Consider the following 10,265-nt stretch of genomic DNA (forward strand, 5'->3'; position numbering starts at 1 on the left):
CTCTCTTGAAGACACTTAGGTGATGAGGTTTGTTTGGTTTCTCCCACTGCACTTTTGACCTTAACCTGATTGGTTCTTTGGAAATAATTGTGAGGGGAGGAAGGGCTGTCAAATACAATTTTCATTTGTTAGTTCCTCCCTTTCCTATCTTCTCGTGTGTGATTTTTTTTTTTTAAATCCTCACCTGAAGATATTTTTCCCATTGATTTTCAGACAGTGGATGTGTGGGAGGGGGGGAGGGAGAGAAACATTGACATGAGAGAGACACATTGATTGGTTACCCCCTGCATATGCCTGGACCAGGACTGGGGATTGAACCAGCAACCAAGGTTTGTGACCTTAACCAGGAATAGAAGCCCTGACCCTTTGGTTTCTGGGATGACACTCTAACTACTGAGGAAAAACCGGCCAGGGCAATTGTGTATGATTTTTTAATTGTTGTTTGTGGTGTGGAAACTTCCGTTTTCATCAGGTGGCCCTGTCCTCTATGCTGTTCAATTCTGCTAGTTATTAGGCAAATATGTAGAGTTCACAGCACCAAATGGGGCAGGAGCTGAGCCTCAGACTGTCTCCGCTCCTGGAATAAGGGGCTATATCACCGGTGAGCCTTTTTCCACTTTGGCCAAATGATTCCTTTGGCCTTTGAATTATCTGCTTAATTGTAACCTTTGTTGCCATTCAGTATCTGAATGGAAATTGTTTGCAGGTATTTCTGAAATGTGAAAAATCTCACCCATCTACTTCAGTTTAAATGGCTCTAGATGGCAAAGTCCTGAATATGGCTGTTCATTTATACAAACCAGTAAAATGGAGCTGTCTCTATGCATAGAAATAGGTCTGAAAGGCTACCCAGAATGACCTCTGGGGCAGAAGCAGGATTTGGAGAACAGGTTCAAAGGCAGGCGTTGGTTTTATCTGTGCTGTTTGAAATTTTCACAATGAAAATGCATTTGGATGTTATTTCTATAATTTAAATAATTTTGAAAAATAAGTTTAGTTGACAGAGAAAATACATATCAAATGCCATATTTTCAGATTCGATACCAAGGCAGGAAATAAGAGGAAAACTTCAGCTCTCAACAAGATTGTGCACATTTTCATGAAACTCAAAACCAAAAGAAAGTGTTCCTGAAGTGATTCCCTCCTAGGAAGCTGTCTGTTCAGACCAGATGTTTTATTGATGACTCATGGTCTGCAGCTCATCCCCCGAAGCACTCTCCATTCCCTACTGAAAGCCTCTCTGTCTCTTCCTAGTTCTGCCCCCCCCCCCCCCCCCCATCTACACAGCGACCATCTTGTGCCATTGCTGTTTTGTGATCTTTCCCTACTGCTACTGACCTGGTATTGATGGGAGATCAATTTTCATTGTTGTCAGTCACTGCCAACGTGTCAGTCATCCTGCTTGCCAAGTCCCTAGCCCCTCTTAAAGGAACTAGGTGTACTCAAGTCTCTCCCGGGGTGACTTGGCCCGGTTGGATCCCTAACTTAAGGGCAGTCAAAATGTATAGGCTGGTTCACAGCTCATGAGATATTCTGGCATGAAAAGCCTTTTAAACAAGGGTAAGTTGGTGTCAGCAGTCTGGTTCCCAGAGTCAGAATTAAGAAACTCTGGGAGAACGAGACAGTTTGCAGTGAGAGTTATTCAGGACACGTAAAAGGAAGAGGCCTTGAAGTAGAGTGGGGCCATGAGGAGCCAGGAGTAAATTGAAGTTGAGAGGCAGCAGAATCAGAGGCACACAGGTGCTATGAGAAAAGAATGTGAGTAAAAGACAGGAAAACCAATTGATCATGAAAGAGAATCAGAGATGCCTAGTGAAGCAAACCTGCAGAGTGAATGAGTCACGTTCATGGTGCGTGTCTGTTCAGAAGACCCAGAAATGCCACCCCCCTAAGCTCCTGGAATGGTCTTGGCATCTCGATGATGCTCTCGTTCCAGTCTCCCCGAGCCCAGCTCTGATACCATTCTACCCTTCCTGAAGCCCGGTTATTCTGCTTTTCCTGGGTTCTCTGAGACTTGGTGTGAGGCTGACATCATTGCTTCCTCATTACTAAAGGAATATATATATACTAGAGGCCCGATGCATGAAATTTTGCAAGAATAGGCCTTCCTTCCCCCGGCTGCTGGCACTGGCTTCCCTCTGGCACCTGGGACTCGGGCTTCCCTCCGGCCGCTGGAAGGCACCCAGGGCCTGGGTTTCCCTCGCAGCCCCTGCTTCGTCTGAGAGGTCATTCCATCTAATTAGCATATTACACTTTTAGTATTATAGATATTGATCTCCCGTCAATACCAGGTCATCAGCAGTAGGGAAAGATCACAAAATGGCACCAGTAATATATATATTCTTCATTACTTGTGGGGCCTGAGTCTTATTCTTAAAATCAAGAGATCCAAACTCAAAGCATCAGCTTGCCATGCAGGTGACCCTTCACCACAGAAGATGGGATGGACACACCTGAACGAGCAAAAAGGGCACTTCTTCTGAGCAGACTGGTCTGAGCTGCAGTCCAGGACCTGCCCAGTGGGAGCTGTGAGGCTTTGGGCAGGTTACTTTACTTCTGAGGTTCGTCCTTTCTACCTTAAGATGCCTCCAGCTTAGGATTGCTGAGATCCAAGAATGGTTTATGCAAGCATCTGGGTGGTGCCTAACACAGAGTAAGCACTCAGTACAAGTTCATCCCTTTCTTCTTCTCTTTGAATATTTCCTGTCTTTCACAATAAAGCCCAACCCACCTGTCATCCTTCAGTAGCAACAACTGTGGTTAAAATTGTCTTCTCCCTGTTGCCCTGGGTTTTGTTTAACTGTTTTGTGCTCACATACTTAGATAGTGAAAGTCAGTTTGGCCAGTGCTATAAACATGAGTTTTTGGTCAGAGTTTAGGCCCATTTCATATGATATCAAAGAAGAAAATGGTTAGGAGCCCCATATAATGCAATCAATTGTGCAGAGCATGGGAGGTGGGTTGCTTTTTTTATACCTACACCCTATCACCCTTCCATGGACAAATGTTTATTGAGCTGCTATTATGTGCAAAGGTACTGTCAAGATAGGAGGAACACAACACTGCTTGTGATGAAATTGTGGTACAAAGCTATTGAATCACAGTAAGTTTATTTTGAGTTTCACTTATTGAGGATTTGCAAATGTATGCTGACATTTGAACAACATGGAAGGGTATTGCTCAGCTCTCTTAACTAGATCTTAATAAGGACTAACTAGGATGTAATCTAAGAGTGTCTCCTGCATAAGAGTGCATAGTGTTTTGCTCCTAGGCAGGGCTTATTAAACATTTATGGACCAGTGACTCAGTAGCTGCTCTAGATGCTGCAGGAATCAGCAAACACCTGTAAGTCTTACTAAAGATTTACTCTAAACTGGAGTGTTACTATGATGAAAAATATATGGTAGTATTGTAATTATGATGGTACCAAAATACCCTAAAATCATATATTCAAGAGGCATCTAAACACGGCTTCTCCTTGAGAAGCTAATCTCCCTATTTCCCCTGCATGGACCTCTTTTTCCTATAAGCCTACAGACTATAATTTTTGGGAAGGGATCTGTAGAAATCTTTCTGGAGCTGTTCACAATAATTCTTTATTTCCTAATAATCTCAGAGAAATGGCTTTCTGGGCCCTGCTGAACTCCGTCTCTCAAAACAAAACAAACAAAAAGAAAATATAGACCAGAAAACTGAGCATCTTCAATAATCAAGCTAGGCAATGTGAAATATGAACATTCTATAAGCACTGTCAATTATATTTTAGGCATAAGACAAATGCAAGTGTAATTATTCCAACAACTGAAAGATCTACCTTGGAAAATACAAAGCACAGCATCAACAATTCTCTAAGGACAATGAAATAAGAAAAGTGTTTTATGAAAAATCAATGAGAAAACTCAATAAGTAATTTACTCTTCCTGCCACACACAAATGTTTCTGCAAAGTATATGTTAAATAAGTCAGTATAAATTCCTCCTTGAGTAAAGAATAATATGTGTTCTGTAGGAAGGTCACGATGACTGGCAGTTAAGTAATGGAAAGTCAGACACGGTGGAGATAAATCTAGAACCTAAAATGATGTTTAATTTCTCTGGGAGCACTTGTCATCTGTCATGTCATATAAACATACGTTCTGTGCCTTTGATGGTTGGGCAGAACCTGTTTAAAGCAGCAAAAACATTGTTAATTTAAAAAATGAAATGATGACTTTTCACGTTGAAACCCTTCATATGAGAAGTTCCCCAGCAAGGAACAACCCAAAATAGCCTTGCCTTGATGGCATCAAAATGCCAGCACTCAAGGGAAGAAAACACCTCATCAAGAAAAGGTCAAGTTAAACAAGGAGGATAAGACATGGCATATAATTATCATCTCCTGATTCGACACTTAGTTGCTAGGTAAGTACTATCGGACGAGATAACGGATGGAAAGGAACTTCAAGGGAGGAAGAATCAAAATTACCAAAATTGTTCAAGAAAGAGAATGACTAGCCCAGCCAATGTGACTCAGTGGATGAGCATAGACCCATGAACCAGGAGGCCATGGTTTGATTACAGGTCAGGGCAAACACCCAAGTTTCGGGCTCGATCCCCAGAAGGGGGGATACAGGGGAGGCAGCCAATCAATGATTCTCTCTCATCATTAATGTTTCTGTCTCTCTCTCTGATTCTGTCTCTCCAAGGAAGGAAGGAAGGAAGGAAGGGAGGGAGGGAGGGAGGGAGGAAGGAAGGAAGGAAGGAAGGAAGGAAGGAAGGAAGGAAGGAAGGAAGGAAGAGAATGACTAGAACATGGCCTTTAGGATCCATACCTTGAATCTGGTGTCATTACAATGCTACATTAGGTGAAATTCAGTTATTTCTCATGATTAAGTGATTTGGGATGGGAATTAAGACACAGCATTTTCGCCCTAACCGGTTTGGCTCAGCGGATAGAGCATTGGCCTGTGGACTAAAGGGTCCCAGGTTCGATTCTGGTCAAGGGCATGTACCTTGGTTGTGGGCACATCCCCAGTAGGGGGTATGCAAGAGGCATCTGATTGATGTTTCTCTCTCATCGATGTTTCTAACTCTCTATCCCTCTCTCCTCCTCTCTGTAAAAAAAGCAATAAAATATATTTTTTTAAAAAGACACAGCATTTTCTTTTATTTCATTTCATTTTTAAGAAGACAAAAAATCCTTCCATCATCATCATCATCACCATCATCAAACATTAAAGAAATAACCGTGTGTTTCATAAGAAGATGGGCCAAATGTCTGCCTACTAACATAGTAAGGCTCTTACCTTGTTATCCAATTCTTATTGTTCTTTCTTTTCCCTTTGGCAATCCACCCTGTACTGTCTTAAGTGTGGGCAGCTCCATGTGACTCCTTCATGCCTAAATCAATTCTGGGTCTTACACTCAAGCCCTATTTTTCTCCACTTTTCCAGGACAGCACGGACAAACATCCATAGAAGTGAAATCAGTCAAACACTTAGGTCACCTTGCTCTCTAGGCACATTTTCTTTCCAGAATCTTCACTCCTTTTTTGTGTGTGTCCCAGGCAATGGTAATGCCATGGTTCCCATCAAGAATCCATACAATGAACCTTACAGATTTTTTTCAGGCAGGTAACCCTGAGTTTTTCCTTGAAGTCTTTTTGTTTTCTTAGAAATCGTTGGTTTTATGTTCCTCCCAGTAGCCTTAAGTAATTGAGCAATGTGTGGGTGCCTGATTATTGTGCTGTCTCTATGGTGCCCACCTCTCTTCTCCTTGGAGCTTCTAGAATCATTGTGCTTGGACAGACACACTGCCTGGCATGATGAAAAGCTCAGTGAAAGGCAGCCTTTATTTTATTCAATGAGATTAATCTAATTATAATGCTATCATTTTTTAAAACAGCACCTCAAGGAGACAGCAGAATGAGATGAGTAACACTTTATGGGGTTTTAGAGTTGCAAAGCATATTCGCAATGCTAATTATTATCTCCTGGAAACTAAAGTTCAGAAAGCTGTTCTTTGCCTCCAAATTGCTGGATTTCCCCACCCGCCCAACCCCCATCAGCTCACATAGAACGTACCCTTTCCTCACAGAGTGTTCTAAGTGCACCCTCTGTCCACTTCTCCTGCCTAGGTCTGGTTTGTTTGTTTGTTTTAGAGAGAGAAAGAAACATCGATTGACCAGGGATCAGACCTGTAACCTTGGTGTTTTGGGGATGAGGTTCTAACCAACTGAGCTGCCTGGCTAGGGCTAGGTGTGGTTATTAACTAATTAGCTCAATGATTTGTTAATTTATTTATTCATTCAATATTTGCTCCTAAACCCCTGTTCATTCCAAAAAGAATTTCAGGTAGATTTGTCATCATTTATGTGAAAACACAGGCTAGTATTGTTCCCCAGCGTTTCTTCACAAAGCCCGTTGTACCCGCGCTGGGCTCTGCTCCTTCTCTCAGCAGAGATGCCAGGTCTGTGTTGTTGGACACTGCCCCACCTTTCTCTTCTAGGGCAGTTTTGAAGTAGCTGGTTGAAACAGGGGGAACTTGCCCACCTTCCCCTCTAGGGCTTCACTCTGAAAATAATGGTTTAAACCCTAGTCAGTTTGGTTCAGTGGATAGAGCATCAGCCTGTGGAGCAAAGAGTCCCGGGTTCAATTCCGGTTAAGGGCACGTACCTTGCTTGCAGGCTCCTCTTCAGGCCTGAAGCCTGGTCAGGGCTTGTGCAGGAGACAACCAATCCATGTGTTTCTCTCACATCAATGTTTCTCTCTGTCTTCCCCCCTCTCTTCCACTCTCCCTAAAAATCAATGGAAAAAATATCCTCACATGAGGATTAAAAAAAAAAAAAGGCCTGAAAATAATGGTTTATAAGTACAGCCACGTGCCGCTTAATGATGAAAGTATATTCTGAGAAATGCATTATGGGGTGATTTGTGATTGTATGAACATCACAGAATGCAGTTACACAGACTTAGATGGTATAGCCTACTACATACCTAGGCTATATGGTATAGCCTGGTGCCCCTAGGCTACAAGCCTATACAGTATGTTACTCTACAAACACAAGAGTAAATTTAAAAAAACAAGTGAAAGTGATGCAATCAAGAGACTTGGTGAAAAGGGTGAAGGGATTCAGAAGTACAAACTGGTAGTTACAGAATAGGCACATGGATGGAAAGAAGAGCATAGGGAATGTAGTCAATAATATTGTAATAACTATGTGTGGTGTCGGGGGGGTGGGTACTAGACCTATGGGGGGATCACGTCATAATTTATATAAATGTCTAATCACTATGCCATACACTTGAAACCAATATAATATCTAGTGTCAGCTGTAATTGAAAAAAAACCACTTGGTGAACATGAGATGTATGAGGCTGCTGCCAGTGTGCACGGCATACCATTTTATAGCAAACTTTTTTTATAAATAGAAAGAGTACACTTTAAAATAACAATAAAAGATACAGTATAGTAAATACATAAACCAATCCGTCATTGATTATCAAGTGTCACGTGCTGTACGTAAGTGTATGTGCACTACTTTTACAGACAGGCAGCACAATTGGTTTGTTCACACCAGTGCCACCCGGACCCTGAAGGCAGTACCATGTCACTTGGTGATGGGATTTTTTCAGCTTCATCATCATCTTATCAGAGCACCATTGTATATGCTGTCCAATGAACTGAAACTTCGTGACGTGGCACATGACTGTGTCTCCTCTGAGCTTAAACCCCACATATACAAACCATTTGATAAAGAAATATTGACAGAATCCTCCAGCTCTGCAGCCACGGCCATGGTTCTCCACCACGTCTGAGATCTGAGCGCCAACCAACCCCATCAGAGCAGACATTTCCGCAGGATTCCTTTGTGCATCCAGTCCCTACCCAGACTCCTGGGCCTGGCGGGAAAGAGCCTGCCGAGGGACGAAGCCTTGGCTATCGCAGCTCTGGAGCACCTGCCCAGAGCTCCTCCCACCGCTGTTCATGGGACTCTTCTTCGGGAGACACGTGTCCCTGAAGGCGATGGTGCATGCCTGGCCCTTTGCCCACCTCCCTCTGGTAGTCCTGGTGCATTTGATGGGTTTGCCCTAGGAGGTGGAAACTGCAGGTGCTGGGTTGACGGAACACTGGTCAGAAGTGGAGAATGTGGTCGGGAGCCAGCGCACAGGTGCACTCACCAACGGGACCAGCGGCTGCGGCAGCTCCAGCAGGAAACAGCCCTTGGCCCCCTTGGAGGTGTTCATAGGCCTTCGCTTCAGCCATCAGACCCGGGATCAGTGTTCCACCCACATCATCCGGTGGGCCAAGCAGAGAAGGACTGCTGCACCTGTGCTCAAGAAGCTGAAGATTGCTGCGGTGCCCGTCGCGAATATTAGAAGGTCCTGGCTGTGGTGCAGCTGGGCTGCATCAGGGGGTGGAAGTGAACTGCACCTGGACCCGCCCACACTGGGGATGTTTGCTTCTCACCTGGGAGAGACGAGCAGAAACTCTCTCCCACATCCACATGCCGGCCTCCGAGGAGGAGGAGCAGGAGCAGGAGCAACACGTTTCTTATTTCACCTCTCAGGTCCTCAGCCTGCAGCACCTCTGGGACGTCTACCTGGAATCTCCCTCCTTCCGCAACGGCCGTCTGGACCCGATGCTCAGGTGCCCGCAGAGCCCCTGGGAGACCTTCTCCATAACGAATTGCCGGCTTACAGATTCAGACCTGACATATCTGTTCCAGTGCCCGAACCTCAGTCAGCTGAAGGACCTGGACCTGAGAGGCCTCGGCCTCGCCGAGTTTGGTCCCGAGCCCCTCCGAGCTCTGCTGGAGGGAGTTGCAGCCACCCTCCAGGACTTACTGTGGGATGGTGGACTCCCAAGTGGAGGCCGTCATGCCACCAGCTCAGGGCCTTCGGCATCTCCTTAGTCACCATGGAGAAGCTGCTGGGCCACACAGCCAGGTGCGCAATTTAGGCCTGGAGCTGTATCCCGCACCCCGAGTTGCAGCCCTAAGGGGGCTCTCGAGCTGGGGAGACTTGCCTTGATCCAAGTTGACATGATGGGGATTTTGAAGGACTTAGGACAGCCCAGGACCAGCCCCTGTCCGCACTGTAACCACAAGCTGCTTTATGACGTGGAGCCCGTGCTGTGGCCCTGTAATAACCCTGCTTAGTGGGTGCATCCAGCAAAAGCTTCCTTCTGGGCGCTTGGAAGCTGAAACCTAGGACCCAGGTGCATTATACAGGGACACCCACGTCTCAGGTATGTGTTCAGTGTGAATGGGGAAAGGAAGGGACCTAGCCTGGGTACAGGATGGCAGGGGCAAATTTTGGGGAGCTATCAGGTCCTTAGGGGGCAAGTATCCCAGAGAGCCAGAAACATGAATCTGATTTGCTGGAGGGGGATTTGGGCTTGAGGTGCACGTATGGGAGATACCCTGGGGCCGTGGTCGGCAAATTGTGGCTCGAAAGCCACATGCGGCTCTTTGGCCCCTTGAATGTGGCTCTTCCTAAGCCTTAGGAATACCCTAATTAAGTTAATAACAATGTACCTACCTATATAGTTTAAGCTTAAAAAATTTGGCTCTGTTGACTAATGAGTTTGCCGACCACGGGATGGTTGTAAAGGAATGAGTGGCAAAATATGAGAGAGAGAGAGAGAGAGAGAGAGAGAGAGAGAAATTTCAAGCTGCCTCCCAGTGGTCTTCCCTGTTAACATTTTAAGTGTCCATGCACTTAGCATGAATCCAAATCATGAGCTGGGCCCATGAGAGTTTGTTCACAGACTCTGAAACTGACACATGGAAATTTACCCATCCATTTCCCACATATGCTTATTCATTTCATGTATGAGAATTCTAGAATGGCAGCTCTTACAGAAATACATGGCTTTTTCAACTTCACCCCTTTTGATCACCATGGTGTTCTACACTCCTCTTGCCTGAGATCTAACTGCACCATACAACTTCTCTCAGGCCCCCGTCTGCTTTAGGAAAAAGCCTCTGGCTTTCCTGGAGGTGCTTTTCCTAGAGAAAGAATTCAAAGGAAGAGAATAACTCAGTTGATGAACGTGTGTTCAGCATGGACATACTCTTTGCCATATGTCGGGAATTATGGAGAGATTCTTTATCATCTCATTACACTCAGCTGTTGTTTACTTTTTATGAAATGATGTTGACAATTATAGTTTGAGGGTGTGTTTTTTTTAACAGCATATGCTGAACAAGATAAAATATTTAGAACAACTTACTTTGGACTTAGTAATTTGCTACATTCTTTTAGCCCATTTATGACTAAATTA

At 44.6% G+C, this 10,265-nt stretch overlaps 1 pseudogene; it reads left to right on the top strand.

Annotated features, from left to right (window-relative positions):
* Positions 1 to 4,356: 4,356 nt before the first annotated feature.
* Positions 4,357 to 9,010, top strand: LOC118650687 (annotated as a pseudogene).
* Positions 9,011 to 10,265: the final 1,255 nt, after the last annotated feature.

The sequence above is a fragment of the Myotis myotis genome, unplaced genomic scaffold, assembly GCF_014108235.1.
Source record: "Myotis myotis isolate mMyoMyo1 unplaced genomic scaffold, mMyoMyo1.p scaffold_m19_p_3, whole genome shotgun sequence".
NCBI lineage: Eukaryota > Metazoa > Chordata > Mammalia > Chiroptera > Vespertilionidae > Myotis > Myotis myotis.